We start from the raw sequence: 23026 nt of genomic DNA on the forward strand, positions 1-23026 counted from the left end.
CTGGTGTGTCCATATGAGTGGTTGGGGTGTGGGTGAGCATGGAGATGAGATTGGAGGAAGAACTGATCTAAGGGCCTGCCTTGCAGTGTGTGTGGCACCCAATACCACTTGGGTCATGTTGAGGGATTCCAGGTTGACAAGGAGAGATTGTGTCATGGGGCTGTGCAGAGCATCGAACTATATGTTGAGGTCTCCTAGCATGGTGAGTGAGTGAGGGATGGGCGACTGGGATGGCCTTTCGGAAGTCGCTTAGAGCATTAACAAAGTCTCTGTTGTGTCTGGATGGTCTGTAAATCGGTAGGAAGATTTTGCTGAGAGAGGGTTAAAAGGAAATTTCCCTAGAAGGGATTCACAGTCTGCATTGCAGGCCTGTTCCTCGGAGTGTGAGATGGAGAGGAGGATGGCGGTCCTGCCTGCTCTGTTCTGTTGTGAGCGAGGTCTGTAACCTGGGGGGAATGCCTTGTGTGCAATGGGTCGGACGTCATCCGCGAATTTTGTTTCTCTGATGAAAAGTATGTCTGTGCTTTCTGACGAAATAAGTTCGAATATATTGTCATATATTCGGTGAATGATATGGTGTTGAGGATGAATGAGAGAAGGAAGCAGTGGTGTGGGCTGTTGGTCCTGGAGAGGTGCACACTGGGAGGTCCTAACAGGTGGTGTGGGATGGTAGGGGTAAAGGATCCCCTGATTGATGCCCAGTGGGGTGAGCAGTGTGGATAGCAGAGAGATGGCAAGGGGGGCAGAGAGATGGGGGGGGGTAGCGGAGGGGAGTGTTAGGTGAAGGAGAGGTGGCTCAGTTGTTAAGGTGGGAGTGGGAGACTCTGGGTGTTTGTAAATTTGTTAAAAGAGTGCTTATGGTGTGCAGTTCCTTGGGGTGGGGTCCGGAGTGATGGAGAGGCGGGGGGAGTGTGAGAGGGAAATGCAGTAGTGGAGTCAGGGCAGGAGTAAGGGGACTGCAATGGCTGGGGACCTCGGGGGGAGGGTGGGTGGGTTGTGGATGAATAGATGTGGAGAAGAGGGAGGGGTGTGAGAACGGAGATGATGTTGGGATTCTGATTTCCAGGGGGGTTAGTGCCAGGGGTGTTGAAGAGGGATTTCACTGGGTTGGGAGAGGGGGTGTCTTAATAGTGTAAATGAGTAGTGCAGGCAGGGATTTGGAAGGCAGATAGGGTGACGTGTGCAGAGATGAGATCGTCTGAGTTTTGTGGATTCTGTGTTTATAGGGATTTTTGGGTGCCAGTGGCGCGTGTGTGTGTGTGTGTGCTTGTGTGTGAGGTCAGCTGGGGAAGGGGTGTCTGCGAAGGAAGCCCAAGCAGTGCTTAGGGTACGGTGGGCAGGAGCATCTCAATGGTGGGAGAGGGCAGTGGGGGAATGAGGGGGTATCCACATGGCTCTCTTGCTAAATGTGTGGTAACAGCCACTGAAACATTCTGGTTATTCTGCCTGGCACATAACCTTTTTGTGGAGAGCAAATTTTACACGGGAGGATTCTTTGCTGTGACAACCAGATTATTTTCTTGATTCATTTATGAATGGGCCTGAAGTTACCACATTTAGAATTATCCATAATTGACTTCGTTTAGACAGTACTGCATGCCCTGTTAAAAATCTGTTTGGAGTACACCTTTACCACTTGCCTCAATCTAGATCTTGATTAGGAGGGATTTCACAATGGTCTCAGAAACCCCCAACTCTTGGAGCTGTCCCTAGGGGCATTTATTTACTTCAATTTCTGTCATGGGGGTCCCCACAAAATTAAGAGTTGGGATTTCAAGAGTATGAATAAAATTGTTCATGAACATTTCTGCCAGTGCATTTACTTAATATAGGGTGTCTTAAAATTCTGTAGACCTTGCCGAGGTACATACCGGTCGTGAGCCACAGTTCAAAGGAAAGAACATATATACGAGGGGCAGTAAGAACTCAGGACGCTATTTTAGCAATGCACTAGGCAGTTCAAGGTAAGCACAAACGAATGTTACTTATAGAATGGCAACAGCTATTCAAGTGGAGTAAAACCATATTGGTCATGAACACAACACTATTTCTATTACATGAAAAGTTGGTTATAGGAAGGATACTTTTCAGAAGAGTGGAACACAATTGTAGGTTAAGTAAGAACTGTAGCAGTCTTTTCAGAAAGGCAATTAGCAGTTCAAGGTACGTAAGAACCTATATACTTTTCAAAGGGGCAGAATGCAACTCTAGTATAAGTGAGAAGTCTAAGACTATTTTAGAAATGAACAAAGCAGATCAGGGTAAGCAAAACCCAATTGTGCACTTTTAGAATAGCAACATCTATTCAAGGTGAGTAAACCCTATTGGTAAACTTTTTACAATTATTCAGTTCAGGAATAATAAAGAAATACCAACTCATGTGCAACACAGTTCAAAGTAAGTAAATCGGGACAGCCCAGTTTCGCTCTGGCACACCAGAAGACAAAGGGCTGCAGAGTTTCAGACTCCTCCCTCACTTCCTTCAGATACTCTGGAGCCTCAGTGGGAAACACAAAGGGTTCTTGCTGAAAACAAAATTTCAACCATGACATCTCCTCCCAGGACGGCAGAAGACCCAAGAAAGGACAATCGCACTCAAAATGGTGAAAAAAGAAATTAGTCATCCTTTTAGAATGGTGACCATTCTGTGCATTACAGTGGCTGATTTGACATCCTGTATGTCATATTGACACACGTCCTAAAAGTATGTCCACTGGCACAAGCCATAAGAGCTGCCTTGTCACAACTGGAGCAGTGAGAAAGGGGATAGTAAGTATCTCCCCAGCACTCTGCATAAGGTGGGTTGTGGTAGTCTCACTATACAAAATGTAAAGGGGATGAAAATCCCTCCCTACTCTTGGGAACATTAGTTCACCCAGGGTCAATTATAAGGGAAACACTAAGTGCTGCACATAAGGTGCTGTGTGCTGCAATAATGCCTGAAAAGATCAAAAATACACTATGGAGAGACATAAACCGGTCACCTATGAAGAGTAAAAGAAAGGGTGAGTGGGGAAAAAGGTTCTCACTCGGGAACAAGGAAAATAACTCACAAGTCCAGCAAACAGTTCTGGGGATCTCTCAGGTGAGGAAGTTTTAGCAAATAAATGAAGACATAACAGTAATATTCATGATCGTAAATTGCATTTGATCAACTAACAATCATCTGGGTATGCTCCCATGTTTCCCCGAGTCAAAAGATGAAAGAATCATTTTAATGTATTCATTTTTAATTTTAATGTATTCATTTTTTAACACTGTATGTATTTGTGGTTTACAACATTAAATCTGTGCACTCCACCTAATTATTGGTGCTTACTTGAATGTCTCATAAATAGATACATAAATTCAAATATTATTTACTCAACCAAGCACTTTGGATATCTTTGAAAAATATGTTGGATAATCTTGTGGTTATTAATAGTGGTGAAATCCAATCTAGCGAAATCCTGTGAACATGTTTCAGAAAATCTTGCCTGGGCAAGATTTATAAAATACTACCACTTTCCGACAGGATGGTTTACAGGTAAAACATGCATTTTTAAGATGTATAGTCACTTGGTTGTTCAAGTATCAGTTGTTAGGAAATATATCTCTTTTGGCAACTTTCCATCAATAGTTTATATGGACCCCAATCATTTTGCTTTGTTTTTTGATATGGAGGAAAATCCTTCAGACTATCAGTATTTGGGAAACCGTTTCCCTTAACTTTTACATTTGTGTAACTTTTTAACATTGCACGCAGCAGCCTACAATGCAGTGCAATGGGGATACTTTTGTCTCGCCCTAATCTTTTACACTTTGGATTTTTGGTTACTTTTATGTGTCTAAAGACAAGCTGGTGGCAGCAATTCTATTTTCTTTTTTTTAAGAAAATGGTATCGACCTATACAACTAATTTTTTACAATGTTTGTTATATCTTGTGTGCATATTCACCCTTTACCTCATGTGGCTACTAAACGTGGCGAGTGCCCTAAAATGGCCAGGCCATGAGCTCTTCAGTTGGTTCTTTGGCCATGTTGTTTTTGGCTTTCTTCCTACCTTGCCAGGTGAGGAAATCCCATGTAAGGTAATGCACTTGCCCAAAAGTTGTTGCTGATTTGGACAAGTAATGTCTGTTGCTGATGGTTACCATTGGCCAGCTTGGCCTTGCTTCCAGGCTGGATTATTGATAAGAAAAGGACTTTTTGCAGCCATTTCTTCAGATCAGCTTTGGAGCCAACAATCCCTCTTAGAAGACTCCTGAAGAGGCCTGGCATCCTTTCTGTGTCTGACCTGCAGAAGCCCCGCCAGACTACGTGATCTGCAAAGGCCCTGTATGTTGCCTCAATCCCTGGACTGGTGCGACTAATCAATCACAACGTGTTTACGATTATCCAGCCATCCTGAGCCTTCACAAGTGTCCCTAGACCACCAGGTGGACTGTCCAGTGCTCTACCTCGCTGCATTTGCACCTGGGAACAAAGGTGGTCGACACTCAATTTGTTTGAGTTTATCAAGCACTTTCACCAAAGCACTGTACAAACTTGCAGGACATTTTAGAAAATTGAGTATTTACAAAGTTATCTATCACAAAGGATAATTTAATCCAATATGACACAAGAAGGTCCTGCTTTAAGAGAAAATGGAAAGCGCATGAGAAGATAATACAGAAAAAGCAAGAGTCTTTAGTTTACAGGCTAAGAGAACAGAAGCAAGACGGTGAGCATAGAAGGACGAGTGACTGTCAGAATGAAAAGCGAAGTCCGAAACGTTACATAGATTATAACAAAGAGGAGAGGTCCGGGGGCCATTACCATGGATACTTTTAAAAATGATGCAAAGAAAATGAAACTGAAGACAAGTTGGAAAAGAAGTTGAAATTTGTGGGTAGCTTGGAAGTATACGGATAGAGAACTGAAGATGGGGAACAAGAGCATATACAAATAATCAACAAGAAGAGATGTGCGAGAACATCCTAGAATGAGTAAAAGCATAGGCAGCCAAAACAATAATTGATTCAGATTTTATGGATTTTATAGAGCTGTTAATGGCAGGTCCCAGTAAACTTGGAGATGTGATGAGAAAGAAGAGATTACACCTCTGAGCAAAATAATTGGTAAAGAAATAGAAGATGAATACTCGTAGAGAAGGGTTGGAGAGAAATTGAATCTGTTTTAGGTGGGTTGGAGAGGGTGTTAGCATTATAAGACAGCAGAGAGGCAGTCTGAGCTAGATGAATGTAGCGAGTCAGTAAAGGAAGAAAATTTCAGAGATGTGAAAATCAGCATACAAATGACTGGAAATAACAAAAGATGGCGGTATAAAATGCAAAGACGAGTGGGGGACCAAGGACTGAGCCTTGTGGAACGCCAAGGTAAAGAGGTGAATTATTTCAAGAACATGATGTAACGCGGAAATGGTTAAAAAGAGGAGGTAAACGTGGACACAGCAATATCTGAAAAACCAAGAGAGGGAGGAGACTGAAGATCGTTATCCACTGTGCCAAAAGTGGTGGATAGATCGAGAAGAATTAAGGGAAAAGCTTGCTTTGTCTGACTAGTCGAAGTAATAAAATGAGTGACCTGTAGAATAGCAGTCTCCATAGAGTGAGCAGGATGAAAACCAGTCAGAAGAGAAGAAAGAGGAGTTTATCTCCAAATAACAAAGCAGAGATTGGACAGCATGTAGTAAAGGTTTGGATAGAAAACAAAGAAATGAAATGGGATGATTGAGAAGAGTCCAGAAGGTTTTTTTGAAAAAAGTTCAATTGGTACCATGCTTGAAGGGAAGGAAATACACCGAAGGACAGAGAAGAATTGAAAAGAGAAGTTCTTTAGGGGGCTGGCGGATAAACTAGTGAGAAACTGTTGGATTAGCTCTTCGAAGCAAAAGAGAGGCTGAAAACCAAGAAAATTATGAGGCATCAGTTGAGGCAGAAGGAGAGGAGGCAGAGGAAAAAGGACAAAGATTATGAAACTTGCAAGTGAAATAAGAGGCAAAGTCATAAGCAGAAAGAATTAAGCCAAAGGATGAGGAGACCAGTGTTATGTAGAGGAAGGAATGCAGATGTGGGGATGGAGTAATAATATTGATAGTCAAGCTGTTTTGCATGAAAAAGGTCAAGAATATAAAAGGCATGGGATTGAGAAGGGTGTCGAGGTCAAATTAAGAACAGGATTTTTTCAAGATTATGTATGTACCTGTGAAGGGTTTGTAAAGAAGAGGTAAGACCAGGTTGAGGAGCTAAATAAGAAATAACAAAAGAGAGCGGAAAGCAGAAATTCAGAGAAGATTATTATGGAGAAGAAAGAATAGTAGCAGCGCATTCAGCAAAAACAGAAAGACATTAAGAGGTGGAGAAGAATAAGGTGTGAAAAATGTCTAACACGTCTCCACATTTTGCTTTTATTTGAATTAACTTAATGCAAGGTGCCTTAGTCAATACTATAAAAATTTTAAATGTGTGATTACCAATGCATGAATTGAATTGGCCTTTATCTACCCGCACAATCTGTTCTGTTCCTGCATTAACCAGGTCATGCGCATTTCAATGTTTTTAGAAGAAAAGAATGCGTCAGTAGCACCACAATGTCGCGTGCCAAATGACTGACAAAGGGTTCTACCTGTAATACATAAAGGGGCAGTAACCTTAGATTTTCCTCAGACAATTTTGGCTATGTCCTCATTCTGGATGAAATGCCATGTGAACTTTCTGCGTGCTCGGCTTCACCAAAGCTTGCATTAATTGGAAGGTTACTCATTCCTTCACCTAAAAATGATAGTTTGAAGCAAAAGCACATAAGAGGACAGTTATAAAAGTCTGGATTCCACCAAAATAAACACGATTAACAATACTGCTGCCAGTATTCTCATAGCCTGCAGACTGACACCACTCCACCAATTAAGCCTTGACCACATCTATATCTTTACACTTGAACAAGAGAGCATTGTATACCTCAATGCATGATTCGATTCGATGTCTACATTGAACACGTTGCAGGCTGCATACCAAAAAGGCAGTGCTTATTATGCTGATTTGATGCGGCCTTCAATTGGTGGGAAATGTCCATTTTGGGGGGGCTTTAACTACTGCATAAACCCCCCCACCCTTCCACCCAATACCATTCCCCCATATTCTCCCAGACTGGCAGGATTTACCTTTAATTGCGGGGAGGGTGGAGATTTCACCAGCCTCTAGCTTCCGCCTCCCCCAGCCACTTAAATTGAGCGCCCCACCCCTCAAACCCCTCATACCAACCATACACCCAACGCACATAAAAGCACACACCTTCTCTCCATGCCGGCATCTTTCCTCTTCTGGGCCGTGTCAAGGTTTGGAGCAGTTGAGTTAAGGAGCAGCACAGGATAAAAGTTAAAATGGGGGAAGAAAGTGGGGATGGACATCAATGGAGAGTGCAAGGCAATGAGTAAGACAATCATTCTCAGAAAGGATTAAGGGGGGGAGTAAGAGGGGAGAGGACAAGGCATGGGCAAGGATGGAGAAAGTCTGAGCGAAAACATACCTACAGTTGTGGAGAGTTGAAGGTGGGAGAGATGTCCAAAGGGAGAGAAGAGAAGAGAAGAGATGGAAGATGGAGGATGGAAAGGTGGTATTAAAGTGATCCATAGGGAGATCAGAGGAAGAGAAACAGTGGTATAAAATGGTGGCAGAACCCCAGTGGTAAAGGAACAAGTGGTGAGAGGGAGAGACTGAGAACCAGGAACATACCTAGAATTGGAGGAGGGCTCCAGTAGTAGGATTTGGTGGGAAGAAATGCTGCTCATTAGCTGGTAGAAAAGGGGCAGGATTGGGGCACAGAGCAGAGCCAGAACAAATTGTCTAAGACAAACCCCAATTGAGAGGGAGGACATTTGATGCCCAACCGGAGGGAAAGGCTTTAGTGCCCGGATGTCCAACCTTTCATGCCTGATTGAAAGCCTGACCCCCCACTGGACAACCAAATGGTGCTGGCTGGTGGTGCCTTGTAGCGGCGTTCAGGAAGACCAACGCAAGAAAAGTGTCTAGGACAAAATAATAATCTCAGAGAAAGACCGAGTGACTGAACTGCCTTAGAAGCGGCCTTGAAATCTTAGGGGAGGACTGAGGACCCACACCCTAAAGGGGAAGGATCTAGTTAGGTACCATTATTCTTGTCTTCTTTCCATTCCCAACATTCTTGCATAAGTCGATCCTAATCACTTTTGTGATCTCTACTGGTTTTATTTTGAACTTCAAGATGGCCCAAGTCTTTTGTTGCACCCAAGGCTGTTGCACAATGTAAGGGAAAATTTTAATTTCGGTGCAAATTCCTTTCAAACTTAGAGACCCCCAGCTCTTTTGCTGGACTTTAGGACTTCATTTTTATCCTGGAGTGAGACCTTTCTCACACTCTCATGTATTTTTGATCTGATTCAGTTTTTCTGTAATTTTGGAGTCTGTCAAACTCCATAGGCATCACCTTTTGTATTGTGACACAGAGCACCTTCAGTGCAGTGTCACAGAGAAGTCCTTTGGAATTCTCATAAGGTTCAAATACCTTCTCTTGGGTGAACTACTGTTCTCAAGAGTAGTAAAGTGAAATTGTCTTTACTTACCTGTTTTTCCTATGTCGGTACAGTACATTCCATCTTATGTGGAAGTACTGGGAGTGTCACTTACTAGCCCCTTTTCCGACTTCTCATGTAACATTTTTTATGTTACCTTCACTAGATTTAATGGCTGATGGCAGTGATTTAGTTTTCTACCATTGTGCGTTTTGACCTTAGGCTGAATCCACAGCTGCAGTATTGCACCGATGTGTGCCCATTTTGTCAAAATGGCCCGGTCCTCCTTTTTTTTTTTTTTTTTTTTTTTGTGCCATTTCTTGCTTGTGAGGTCTTTCTTGGGTTTTACTCTGCGCGCCAAACCAGGTTTGTCCCTTTTGTTCAATTTGTCTTTGGCGGGATTCAATGCTGAAGCCCGCCTCTGGCTCCAGTGTGTCTGGCAGGGCAGGAAGCCAGGGAGATACCTGACTCCTTGTCTAGTCTCCTTTGTTACCTGAATACACCCAGTGATAATTGGATGGCTGGCTGTTCTTGGAGGACAGCCACCCTGCGGAGTAAGTGACAGCTAGGCTGTGCATTAATGGGAGAAACCTGCATAGATGCGATGTTTCTTGAACAGAAGGCGGAATCGACCACTGGAAGAAACCTCAGACGAAAGAAACTGGAAGAGCAGCTTGCTCTACGCTCCTGGACCCTTGGAGTGCCCGGTGAAACCCTGCTGCAGTGCTGAAGCTGCAATTTAATGTCGACTAGAGAAGCCCGGAACGGATGACTTCTTCCCTTGGGTTGGTGGGACCAACTAACTCCAAGACGAACTCTGCTGGAAAACCTCTCCCTGCTGGCTGTACTTTGCTGCTGCAGGAACCAAGTGCCACGGGTCAGGAAAACCAGAATCTAGTGTACCGTCTTTAAAATGGACCAGAGCTCCAGGAAGATCCTGAGGATTCTCCTGAAGCAGGACGACCCAAGCCCCAGTCACCTCACCAGAGTGCTGGACTCCAGAAGCAAGGGTATCCCTTCAAGGGTCCATGAACTGCGGTAGTACTATTGACCAGAAGCTGAAACCGCGAAATTGCTGCTGATTTGGAAAGGGCCCATAGCCGCCTTCGAATTGCAGTGCAGGAGTCCTCCAGACGTGCTCCCTCTTGTCCCCACGACTGATGCACAGGTACCCAGGATCTGCAAGACTGCAACCAGAACAGAAGCCTGCTGGATCTGCTTCTTCCAACCTATGGTACTGTCTTGACTAAAGCGGTACTTACCTTTTTGGTCTGTTGGTTATTTGTTCTCACTGGAGACTTACAGTAGCTGCTTTTTCTGCAGAGTTGCTTGCAGCGTTGCCCTTCACCAGCGTAACAGCTTGTGGCCCAACAGTGATTCCTTTTCTACACACTCTGAATAACATTGTGCAAGAATTCTGTGCTATCTGACGAAGTGCCTCAGCTCCCTCGACATTGTCCCAATTGACTTTGGCTGTCCTATCTCCCTGCAGACTATTGTGACCCATTGACTTTGGTTTTAAATTTCCTTCATAGGTGGTGCCTAAATTAAAATTGTATTGCTGGGTAAGGTCTAACCTAGACTTCATGGGACAGATTGGAAAACATTCACATGCTCGGAGAACCTGTTAACCCTTTTCCTTCCCTAACCTTTTCCATTTACACCACCTCCAGTATTGCAATAAGTGTACAAGGTGGTATATCAATGTCCACAGTGTCCTAGTAATTTAAGTCACCTCAGGGTGTAGGAAGTGTGTGTGAGGCATCACAAAAAGGTATCTACTTGCTAATCTTAAATCTGAGGGTGTGTTTTTATTGTTGCATATTGCCCTTTCTAATGAAGGCTTATTTAAAACTGACTGTTCAATAAATAATTATTTTACTTGACAAGCTTGAGTATAAGTGTTATTTGTATACTTGTAATTGTGAATCTCAGTGTTGCATCTCTACAGCTCACATTTGAGATGTCTGGCTGCTCAGTCACTCTACCAACTTGTGTAATACAGACCTATACCAGTAGGTTGGTAACCTATTACCAAGAGGACAAGCCTGATGTAGTTTCCCACAGAGTTACTACATACAATCTTGCCTAACGCACACATTCTTCAAAAACAAAATCCCAAGAAAGATCAGCCATTTCTTCGTAGCAGATTGTGCAAGTAGGATATCCTGTCAGTAAAGCGGGGATATCAAGATGGATACTGCATCGCATCCAAGAATACCATCATCTAAACACCTGCAACTACTTGACATACCATGGACTCATTCAGTAAGGGCCCCAGGTGAGCTACATTTGATCTGCTGGGAAATGTGCCACGTTATACTTACCATATATGCAAGGCTGCTGCATGGTGGTCTGTGTGTAAGTTCACAATTACTGCATAGCCAAATGATCAAATCAAGCCGATTTACAAACAGGAGAGCGGTACTAAGACCAGTATGCCATGCGCACTCTCCATTAGAAGGAAATACTGCTTGATAATCGGCTCATAGCATGTGCATGTAAAACTAACCCACTGACATAAAAAGGCTACTTGCCTTTAATGGTATGTTGGCAACTGTTGCATTCATAGTGTTGGTTTTACACATGTTGCAGTTTAAAATGAATAAAAAATATGTATACATACTATGATATACATAGATGTCTTGCATACCTCTGGTATAATTCTGTAGTGAAACTATGCTTTTTACAGTTAAATTGTGGAAAAAGTATGATAGAATGTGGTGTGCAGCCAAGGACCCCTATGGACCCTTTATTTGCAATGTCATTCTGGGTTTGCAATGTCGTTCTGCGTTCACCAGACGTACACGAGTTGTTTTCTCCCTTTTTATTACCTTTTCGTATTTTACTGTTTGCAGCACAAACCATCTTCTATGTGGTTTTGGGGAGACAATTTGTGTCCCTTTCTTTGTTCTAAATAGCATTTTTGCTACTTTGCAGGCATCCTCTGAACACATTGTTGCCAGTCGTTACATTTTAATCTGTTTTTTGGATACTTATGTCGGGCTGCTCTCACAGCTGCGAACATGCACTCAAGTGGACCATATACTCCAAAATGGCCTCCCCTTGTGTTTTAAATTCTGTTCAAGATGGCCTGTCCTTTTTCTGCCATCCTTCTACTCTGCTGGGTGGGGCTTGCTTTCTTCATGCACCTTGGCAGGCATCTTGCAAGAAGCCTGAGAAGGAGCCGGGGGGAGGGGGGTGTTAGTTGGTAGTGAGGAGGTGGGGGCACTGTCTCTTCCACCCCCCACGTGCCTCCAGAGGCTTGATTGTTGCTGGGCAGATTCTGGGAGGTGGGATGTCCACTGTTTGGCAGCCACCTCAAGGCTCTTAATTGGAAGGCTGGGGATGCCCCTACCCTTTTTTCTGGATATAAGGAATTAAGCTATACCCAAGATGACCACTGGCGTTGAAGACATCTGAAGATGACCGAGGGGCGCCACAGGATTGCTGCAGAAACCACCTTTGGCTCAGCCAATATGGCTCTGTCGGACACCAACTAATCAACGAGGTACATCGCCAGTTTTTGGTCGTAGGAGCGTGCATCTTTGTTTATCCTCTGCAAGCTCTAGAATTACCTTTTCATTGTTGCAAGGCCTTCTGCCTGACTTTTGTGCGTGTGCTGGAAGTTCTGCTTGGACTTCAGAAGTCTGCTGTGCTGCCCTCCACCAGGAGATGAGCCTGCAGGAAGATCGAAGTTCAACTGACTGCAGGGTTGCAGAGGACCTGCTGGCTCTGTCCTGGATCAATGCAAGAGATGCACCCGTGAAGATCTCTGGAATGGTGTCTCGTTTGTCGTAGAACTGGATCTGGGCACCCCCCCGTTCCTACAGTCTTAAATCTCCACAGGGACCTAGAGATGACCGGTGGTGTACGCTCTCTAACACGTGAACTGATGACCCTGCCCAGTGACTATGATGGTGAGGCCTCTGTTCCCCATTGATTTACTGTCACCTAGGTCATTCCTACCTTTCTAAGCTTTCTGGGCCATGACATCCCCTTATCGCTTGCATTGCCTCTCCCCCCTCGTTCCTCTCATAGTGTTTGCATTAAGTGTATAGTCCAGCTTACTTTAGCGCTATATGGACATTGTGAAACCAATGGTGGTAGCTGCTCCTCCTTTTTCTGGAGCTCTTAAGACCCATCGTCCCAATTTTGCATGATCACATTTGACCTGGACTATCTGAGTGAGCTTTGATGGCTACTCTCCTCTTTTCCTCAGGATCCTTTTGGGACTACTAGAGACTTGGTGCAGGCTAGTGCGGGACTTGCAAAGTTGTATATGGTGCTGGGTGCGTTTATAATTATAAGGCCTCTGTATTCATATATTTTCTCCTTAATGTTGTGAATATATTTATTGTATGATTCTAAACTACTTTGTAACCCAGAGTGGGTTTTTCCAACCTTGAATTATTTATATGTACTATATTTACCTGCCTTGTGATATTTAAAGTGTGCCATAGTATTGCAATAAATGATTTGTTATTGTTATAATGTGCTGTATGGGTCACCTTATCGGTTCTGCAAGTGTTATCTATACTACACAACAATGCCCCTTTCTCCTTAGTTCATCCTTACTGCTTGATCAGCAATACTATGGCTTAGCTCAGCTGGGGTTTTGAATAAACTTGCTAACCCTAAAATGGCTTTTCCAAGTCCTACCCCAGTTAAGTTTTGTTGGATCTGCCATAGAAAGATGATGCTGTTTTCTGAATTTGCAAACCACCTTCCATGTGATCTAGCCACTTGTGAAGTATATCGGAAAGTTGTTTGCAGCTCCATCTAGGGGGCAAAGTTGTTCTAGGTCACTTTTAATAGGCTACCCTTTGCTCTCACCAGTTGCATGGATTTACACCAAACCTGCTTGCGTGAGAAGCTGATATGTAGTCCGAAAAGCGTACTTTTCTTGGTATGCTGAATATTTGCCCAGCTTTTTTGCTTTTTAAAAAAAGCCAACATCTCTACAGTGAAATTTTGAGCTTGCTGACATATTCTCGTACCCACATGTCCATTTTGTTGGTCCTGATTAGTCAACTGATCATGAAGGGTCTCTCTGACTGGCTCTTTTGAAAAATGTGCATTTTGACTGGTTTGGTCCGGAGTCTGTAGGCATGTAAACAATTTAATAAGATTTGGTTAAACAGATGCTCTGATTAAAACGCCAATAATTTCTTGAAGGTAACCCTAACTCATCCCTCACCAGGAATTCATAGGCACTCCACAGATTACGCCACCCAAGTCAAAATACTGTGAAAGAAACAGTAGTCTCAATTCAAAGAATATTTATGACTTTGTGTGCCCTTAGGATTTGCATTAGTGACAAATGTTTCTATGTATGCACTTCATAGTTATTTATTGCTTGCACCTTATGTGCTCACATCTATTCACTTGGTACAGCCATACACTGGACAACAGTTTGCATATAACTATGTGGAAAAATCAGGAAGTTTCACAATCTAGTCCCCAGGGATACTTTACTCGGGTGGCGAGGGAAAGGCCATCTCTTTTGGACAAGTGAGGATGGATCACCTGGGAAGGGGGTCCTTGAGGAATGGGGGAGAAGCACATGATGTCCCCCCTTTCCACAACCCGTCTAAACCGTATCCCTGTATATTTTGAGGGATACTACAACCCCCATAATAAGTATTGCACCAATGAAGATGAGGACTGAGTTCAGAAGGATCAGCTCCCCCGACTTGCATTGGCCCTGTCCCTGTAATGCGGTCAGGCAGAGTCGGGCATATAGTACAGAAACCAGGCTGTGGGAGTTGGAAGCCAACGGGCTGATAAGCAATTGAGAGGATTAAGAGAAAACCACGCAAGATTTCCAAGCTTTTGGGAAGCCGTGAGTGTTCCAAAATGAAGAGCCGAGCGAACGAAGGAAAGAAACCTTCAAGGTGCCAGGAAACAGCCTGCAACCCTCGCGGGTGAACAGCGGAGTTGGGAAGGAGTAGAGGAGGCGTTAGTAAAATTGAAAGCCTAAGATGACTGTTCTACTGTACCAGTAAGCCAAAGCGAGCAAGACTGATAGAACTGTGCCATACACCTATCCTTTGTTTATTAAGAGACACTCTAGACCTCGTGGTGTTGAATCTGGATAAGGGAGTTTGTACTGAAACCATTCTGACATTTCTTTCTGACATGCTATTTTCCCTTTTGTATTCCCTTAACACATTTATTGTCTTGAGAAGGAGGGCAAGGTTAGGTTTTCTTATTATAGGCCTTTTTATTTTGACCAGACTGACTAGGGTGTATTTTTTTTATTTGTTTGATGGTTGCAATTACTCCAATTTTAAAGTTGGGGCCAGTTAGGAATTCTACCATCCCAAGCAAATTCGTAGATCAAGTTTTTGGAAACTTGTATCCATTGTGTCTGTGTCTACTGCTCAATACCATGCCTTCCTCACAGCTACTAAATCCACAGGTAATGGCCTGTATCTACTACAGATGGAAATTCAGTTTACAAAAACACTGGCCCATTTGGGCGCTGGCTATTGTGCTTGAGCACTGCTTATTTTACAGGTGTACTGCAATTGTAAACGTTTTTACAAGGGAACATCGTTTTATTATGATGTGTATGTTGCCTCTAAATGTGCACGTTTTCCAATTTCTATATGCAGATTGAACAACTAACTGCTTGCACATGTATGGATTATGTTTGATTTGTTCACAAATATACTCCCAAAAATCTCAGTTCTAGGCCATATAATACAGTTGGAGTATTGACTCGATTGCACTTCTTGCCATAGTAGTACAATATGACAAGCAAGATCACTCCTCACTACTTACTAGCAGTGAGGCATGCTTGCCCGCACCATTATTTTAGTTATATTTCCACCTGTGACAACTTATTATGGTCTAGTATACACCTTAGCATTTTCTTAGTGCATGGTAAACCCCTCTGTAATCTTTCAAGCACAAGGTGCACACCTCGCTGCTAATTGTCGGGCGTCATGGATGATATCATTTTTGATGTCTTCATGATTCAGAGTTATGGCAGTGTTGGGATCATAACTGGCAACACGATTGGTTTTTCTGCAACCATAACTTTCACTGATCTATAGCCTTTCTTTCAATGGGTGCTTGCAGCAAGAACACACAAGGAGATGAGAAGGCTTTGGCTGGAAGAATATACTGCGTAAGGAGGGGGAACAGTCTTGTGATTGGATCTGCAGTTTTCCCTGGTTAGTCCTTACTATTTTACATTTTTTCAATGGCCCAAAACAGTGTAAATGCTCGGACATTGGGATAAAAGCCCTCTTGAAAATCATGGCAATGTAAAATGTCTTGAAGGACACGAGGTTTGAGGTTGAAATACGATGGAAGCCTCCCAAGTCTTTTCAGCAAATGAACAATGTTCTTTTTATTTTTAAAAATGTTTAGGTATTTGATGTAGCATAGACTGAGAACAAAAGAGCAGCAGATTGCATTATAGGTAAAGTTTCTTGTAACTGGAGCAGCAGAAACACGAATGTGTCAGGAGTGAGTTGGAACATGCAGTTTGATTCAATAGAAGCGCACTGTAATTTATAGAAAGTGGTACAGAGAGACGAAGTTTGCCCAGAATTATTTTTTCTTTTCTGTTTGTTAAAACACTGACGTGGCATCTGAACAATGTTTCAAGGTGCTGATCTTCCTAGTGATCCTTTGCAGTGGGAGTGTGTGGGGGTGGGGTGGATGCCACCAAGGGCTCAATGTCTACCTCTCTATTGTGGGAGTTCCTGGCTGCTTTGCATAAAATCAGTATTTTCACAACATAATAATGAACACAGATTTTTATAATAGACACAATGTCTGCGACAGAAACCATTGTGTGTTGGAATCTCTTTGAACATAATGCACACTAGGGTTGGTTCACATGTAATTTTTTACTACCCTCACACTAAAGTTAAAGCCTTTCTACTGATTTGGACAGTTTGGATTGGATAAGAGAATAGCTCAGCAGCAACATGCTCGCCTTGGAAGCAAAATGACACAGAGCAACATGGGTTCGATCCCCGGGTCGGCACTTAGAAATCTCTGGGTATTAAGCGTGTTATAAATAACCTATCATATCAATATCTAATTAGTACTAATCATCTACAACTATTGCACATTGGTAGAATTATTGATCCTAGAAACATTTTAAATGAAATATAACCAACCCATAAACGGCATGTTAGGCAAGTATTGATGGAGTAACCCTGTAGGAAACTACACAACACTTATCCTCTTGGTATTAGGTAACCCACCTTTTTGTGAAGGCCTCTACTACACAAGTTGATAGTGTGACTGAGCAGCCAGGCTTATCTCAAGAGGGGTAAATGTGAGCTGTAGCAATGAAATTCACAAATACAAGTAGCCAAGTAACACTTGTACTCAAGGTTTCAGTTATAGTTATTTAACATCAGTTTTTAAATCCGCATTCTGTAAAACTGGCAATGTATGTAACAATGAAATATACTTTTCCAGAATCAACACATAGCTAGTAGATACTATTTAGGGATGCTTTTTACACCCTTCATACACCCTGAGGTGACTTCACTAAGTAGGACAGTAATGGCATTTATATATCACTAGTACACTTTGTAGATTCTGAGGTTTGTGGAAAGGTTAAGGGAAGGAAAAAGGTTAAACAGTTTCTCAGGGCCTGTGAGTATACTTAAATCTTCCAATGAGGTCTAGACAAACAGCAATAATAGATAAAAACCAAACCAAGTTATCACCTCTGAGTGACAGAAAATGTCATTCAAATGAACTAGAAGAAGAGTCTGCAGGGAGCCTGGACAGCCAAAGCCAATTGGAGCACAGGCTATGGTGCTGAGGCACTTCTTAGGTAACAAAGTCTTGCAGAAAGTTATAGAGTTTCTGAAGAATATTCACTGTAGAGTCACAAGCTGTTGCACTTGTGGACGGTAGAGCTTAAATCAACTCTAGCAAAGTAGCTACTGCAAGTTTGAGAAGAACAATGCAAAAGGCACTGAAGGTATGTGCCCAAAGTCTGAACATTACCTCTGGTTAGAAGAAGAGTGGTCCAGCTGGCTTCTGCCTGGTTGCAGCCATGGAGATGCTGCGTTCCTGAGCCTCAGTTGTGGGGACAAGAGGGAGGACGTCTGGTGGACTCCTGCGGCAGCAATTTGGCGGTCGGCGGCAGCTACAGGATCTTTACAGATAGGCTGCACTTCGCGGTTTCAGCGCATGGTAAATGGCACCACTGCAGATCTTGGATACCGGTTGGGCTTACTTCACTCCTTGAGTCCTGCACTCTGGTGAGGGGACTCGAGCTCAGGTTGTCCTGCTTCTGGAGGGTCCTTAGGAGACTCCTGGAGCTTCTGGCCGGATTGCAGACCTTGCAATCGACTATGGATTTCTCAAACCCTGGCACTCGGTTCCTGCAGCAGCAAAAAGTACAGCCAGTCGGGGGAAGATGGTCCAGTGGAATGCGTATCTGGGTTAGTTTGTCCCCACTAATCCAAAGGTAGAAGTCATCCCTTCTGGAGCTTCTGTTGACGATCAGCACACCAGCAGGGCTTCACCAGACAATTCACAGGTCCAGGAGGATGCAGCACGGTTTGTTCATGGTTTCTTCGGGTGTTCTTCCCAGTGGTCGACTCTGCCTCAAGTCCCACCACCCTCACCTTTTTAAGCAGGATTCTCCCATTTATGCACAGCTTAAACTGTCGCTCAAGTAGCAGGGTGGCTGTCCTATCCAGCCAATCGGGACTGGGTGCATTCAGGGCATTCCTAAAGACAAAGGACGGGAGTTTCGGGAATCTCCCTCACTGCCTGACCTTCAAGACATACTGAAGTCCGCCAAAGGCAAAATGAATAAAGGGCTCAAACATGGCTTGGCTCGCGGAGTAAAACCAAAGAAAGGCCTCACAAATGGCAAAAGAAACACCAGTGCCATTTTGACACAACGGTCACCCCTGGATCCGGTACTGCAGCTGAGGATTCAGCTGCGGTAGAAAAGCACAATGGTAGGCAAATTAAACCGCTGCCACCAGCCATAACAAATGTTCCATGAGTAGGTAGGATAAGGGGCTACTAGGTAACCCCCCCCCCCCTACTCCCCAAACACTCCACATAAGATGGTGTGTGCTGGACCTACAAAGAGCAAAGGTAAGTAAAGTCAGTTTCATTTTTCTGTGCTTGGGAACAGTAGTCCACACAAGAAAAGGTATCTAAACCTTATGGGAAATGTAAAGGATTTCTCTGACACTGAACTGAAGGTGCTGTGTGTCATTGTACAAAAGTAGATGCATATGGAGTTTGTCAGACTCCAAAAACGAAGGAAACACATAGGACTTCATTACACGTTTGGCAGTAGCCTTTCCGGTAAAACCTGCAGGCTGCCGTCAAACTTGCAATTTATTCCAGCACCCGCGAATGGGTCATTACGGCCGTGCTCAGTGGGGAGGTCGGATGCACCGGTACCATTCAAAATGGTGCCGGTGCATCCGACATGCTCTGCTCATGGGTGCCGGTATGGCCGCCAGGTCAGAACTTGCGGCTGTAACGGCACCCGCGAGCAGAACTCGTAGTTTGTCAGTCCAGTATCTAAGATACCAGCAAGCTTACCGTAGTTCCCAGACCGGCAAACTTATAATGACGCCCATAATCTAAATCGGGTCAAAACAGTGTGTGAAAAGGGCTCACTCACTCCCGGGTAAAAATTAAAGTCCAGCAAAAGAGTTGGGGGGAGGAGGGGGTGGGGAGAGTCTCTAAGGTTGAAGAGAATTAGCACAGAAATGAGAATTCTTCCTAACACAGCACAATTCCTGATTAAAAACAAATTGTGGATTAACATTACAAATATAGCGATATGACTACGAAATTAGTTGGCATTCTTGTTCTAGTGCTTGCATAATAACCGTGCAACTGGGCCTGTGCTTGGAGGGAATTGATATTCTCTAAAAGCATTGCCTGCAGATGCATGCAAATAAAACCCAATTACAGCTTTTTTCTTGTCTTTTGACAGTGTACTGGTGGATAGAGTCTGCATTTTACAATCTATCATGTCATGCTTCTTTGTTCTGTTCTTGTCCTATTTCCAGCTCTAGCCAGCCTACCAGCTTGGAGTGGAGGCTCTCCCTTTTATAGACTGCATGCCAAACTTCCTTTTGTGATGAGTATACACTGGCAGGTGGTAAGGAGGCCTGGGTAATCCCTGTCACGGGAAGCTACATGCTCTACCCCCACACCACCCCCCACCCCTCCCACCCACACACAAGCTCTGATAGCGTTGGAGGCCTTGGCATCTGGCTCTATTGTGTGCTATGTGACCTTTTAGAGTCTCTCACTTTGGGACTCCTAACTTGGGCAGCAGTCCACTATCACACAATAGAGCCCTCCAGTATGAGCTCCAACCCTTCATTGAGGACCAAAATACACACATGACTACAACCATTGCACAATGGAATTGTAACTTTTTTTTTTCTTTCTTTTAATTTATTCTTTGTCCCCTGATTTAGCTGGCTTATTTCTCTATCAATGTTTTCAATGGAATGGTTTGAAATTGCTGGAAGCTGTTTTAGATCTGGACAAGTTGTACAAGTTCTCAACAGCCTACCATCCTCAAACAAATGGAAAGGTAGAGAGGTTTAACAGATCATTGAAGAGCATGATGGCAGCTTCCCCAGGGAAGTGGGATCTTCTACTGCCATGCCTTCTCTTTGGTTATAGAGCACCACCTCAAGATGGAGTGGGCTTACGTCCCTTCGAGCTTCTCTATGGACATTGGGTTAGAGGTACTTTAGCCCTAATCAATGAAGGCTCTACCTTTTAAAGCTAGTGAGCATCACTGACTATGCTAGGCCTGGGAAGGATGGCACAGATGATGGCCAAAGCCACTGAGAACTTTAAAGCTGGACAAGCCCTGGTAAAACACTGGTATGACCAGAAGGCTAACCTGGGGGAGTTTACTCCAGACCAGCAAGTTCTAGTGATGCTCTCAGTAAGGCCCAAAGCCTTACAAGAGAATTGGACTGGATCCTTAGAGGTTGTAGGCAAGCTTGGATCAAATGATATGGGGATGGAGTCACAGGACTAGACCAGAGTATTAAAATGCACTGCTTTGCCTATAGCATGCATATGGAAAGTAGTTTCATCACTCCCTTAGCCAGCCCGGGAAACAAACCCAAACATACAACAGAGAATATTTTGGGGACCACCCTCTTAAGAGAGGTGAATTATTTCGTAGACTTGGCCAAACTCAAGGAGGCCCCTGGGGTCTTTCATGCCAACCATCTGAAGGCTTGTGTCCCCAGGGCAGAAATGGGTTCTTTGCTCCAAGCCTCTGAACAACAAGAGGAGAGTGTACCTTTCCCTGATCTTCTCCAAGGACCCCCTTTAGATGGATCAGTAGAAGGAATTCAACTCTCTAATTGGACACTGGAACAGAAGAGGAAGTGCAAAGCTCTGTTAACTCAGTTTGCTCCGCCCCCCTGTTTTCTACTACACCAGGCATGATATTGATGCTGGTGATAGTGTCCCTGCCAAACGCAGGGGTTAACAGGATGTTCGACCATGTGGAGAATCGCATTAAGACAAGTGTTCAGCAAGATGCATGACCTTGGAGTTATAGAACACTCCAGTAGTCCATGTTCTAGCCCAATGGTACTAATGCCAAAAGCAGGAACTAAGGAGCTTAGATTTTGTGTGGGCTGCATAGCCTTAAATGCAGTCACCAAGACTGATTCCCATCCTTTGCCAAGGACAGATCAACTGGTGGATAGACTTGGATATGCCAAGTTCCTCAGTACATTTCACATGACCTCAGGCTATTGGCAAACATCCCTGACTAACCATGCTAAGGGGAACTATTTATTTTCCTCCGCAGAGGGTCTTTACCAATTTTGGGGAATTCCTTTTGGATTAAAACATGCACCTGCCACATTTCAAAGACTGGTATACTGTGGGATGCATTGACTCACTGTATTGATTCACTGGGCTCTGCCCTGCGACATCACTGTGTGCTGGTGGCACCAGAACCAGCGAAATGGCTGCAAAAAAGCTTAATTTGTGCAGTTAAAATCACATGGTTGAAATTAAGTGACTTGCTATCAAAAACAATATAGGTTGCCACTATTTAATGTCTGTTTTAAAAAGACTGGAATTAGAGCTATGGTTGCCTATTTTGAAATGTAAGTTTATTTTTATCAAAGACAAATTTAAACAAGTTGGGTTTTAAAGTAAACTGATACAGCCAAAGAACTTCAAAGCAAATTCCACAGTTGTTCCAACAAAAGGCATCTCTCCTGCGTCTCATCAAAGGCCAGGAATTCCAGTCAGGTGTTAATGAAGAGGGGAGGGGATTTTGCTCTGCTGCCCCTGGGAGAGACAAAGGACTCCCTTGGCTGAAAAGAATATGCATATTCGAGTGTCAACAGAAACTCCTGCCAGAGGAAAGGGGGCGGGAATTGCTTTTGGTCCACCAAAACCTTGGGGGCGGGACAGACGGCTATGTGTATTCTTAAAGCACAAGAAAGTATATTTTTGAAAAGGACGGACAGAGGACCGTGCAGGATTGTAAAAAATAGTCGCGAAAAATTCGAGACCTTTCAACTTTAAAATACATACATGATTAAAAACTGTTACAAAATTTGAAAACAATAGATGAGTATTAACATACTATAAAAAAGGAAACCCACATTAAACTTTAGAAAATTACAATCAAATCCAAGTCATCATAATAAAAATATCAAATTTTCACATGTATAAACAGTATTGTTAATATGAAAATTATGGTCACATTTTAAAACTACTCAGAACTGCTATGTTCAGGGACAAGACTACAGCATTTGTGGTTTTGTAGCAATTGTGGTGATGCCAGAAACATGAAACTTGACATGATTATGCCCAGATATCATGCGCACATGTGTAAAAATTTGACAAATCTGACATTGGGGTACCAGACCAAAAGTGCGAAAAATTGGCAAATCCTTGACCCAAGCTCTCACCGAGACGGGGCTGGGATGAATACTTGCTCCACCAAATCTGTGATATCAATATGCTATTGCTAGCAAGTTTGTAAATATGGCTTGTATGAAAAATAGATTTCATGTGCAGAAACCAGGGGGAGGTTCTCCCTGGATTGTAAAATACAGCGTCATCATGACACTCTTCTTCTCAGATCAGGGGAGAGGAAATACCCTAACCAATAGAATCCCTAGCATAATTCAGCACACCAACTCTTTTAGAAAATACATAAATAGAGACAGCTTAGGACCTAGAGACAGACATTCACCCACAATCCGATTGCTGGCGGAGCACTTTGCAAGAGAAATCCATATCCAAGACTCCAGAATTTTGGAAGCAGAAAGGCCCATTTCCAAAGTTGAACCCTTCCCAGTTTGGCCTTTAATAAATCCTGAAACCAGATTTTACCCCAAACCTCCAAGTGGAAACAAACAAAAGAACAGCCTGGCTGTGCTGATTGCTGCTTTCTTGCTAAGAATTCTTGCCAGAATCCAGAGATCCTACCCAGTAGAGCAGAGCTGTGACCAGATGGCTGCGAAC

General features: G+C 43.5%; 1 long non-coding RNA gene across 5 annotated transcripts in view; it reads left to right on the forward strand.

Annotated features, from left to right (window-relative positions):
* The window catches only part of LOC138544315 (uncharacterized), a 66573-nt gene that overhangs the window by 21145 nt on the left and 22402 nt on the right, over nucleotides 1–23026 (forward strand). For all 5 annotated transcript variants that reach the window (XR_011290697.1, XR_011290698.1, XR_011290695.1 and 2 more), the window contains exon 4: nucleotides 15617–15711. This is a non-coding gene — a long non-coding RNA (uncharacterized lncRNA). The remainder of the gene's footprint in view (nucleotides 1–15616; nucleotides 15712–23026) is intronic.

Source organism: Ambystoma mexicanum, chromosome 1q, assembly GCF_040938575.1.
Source record: "Ambystoma mexicanum isolate Mex_15411 chromosome 1q, UKY_AmexF1_1, whole genome shotgun sequence".
In the NCBI taxonomy this organism is placed as follows: Eukaryota; Metazoa; Chordata; class Amphibia; order Caudata; family Ambystomatidae; genus Ambystoma; species Ambystoma mexicanum.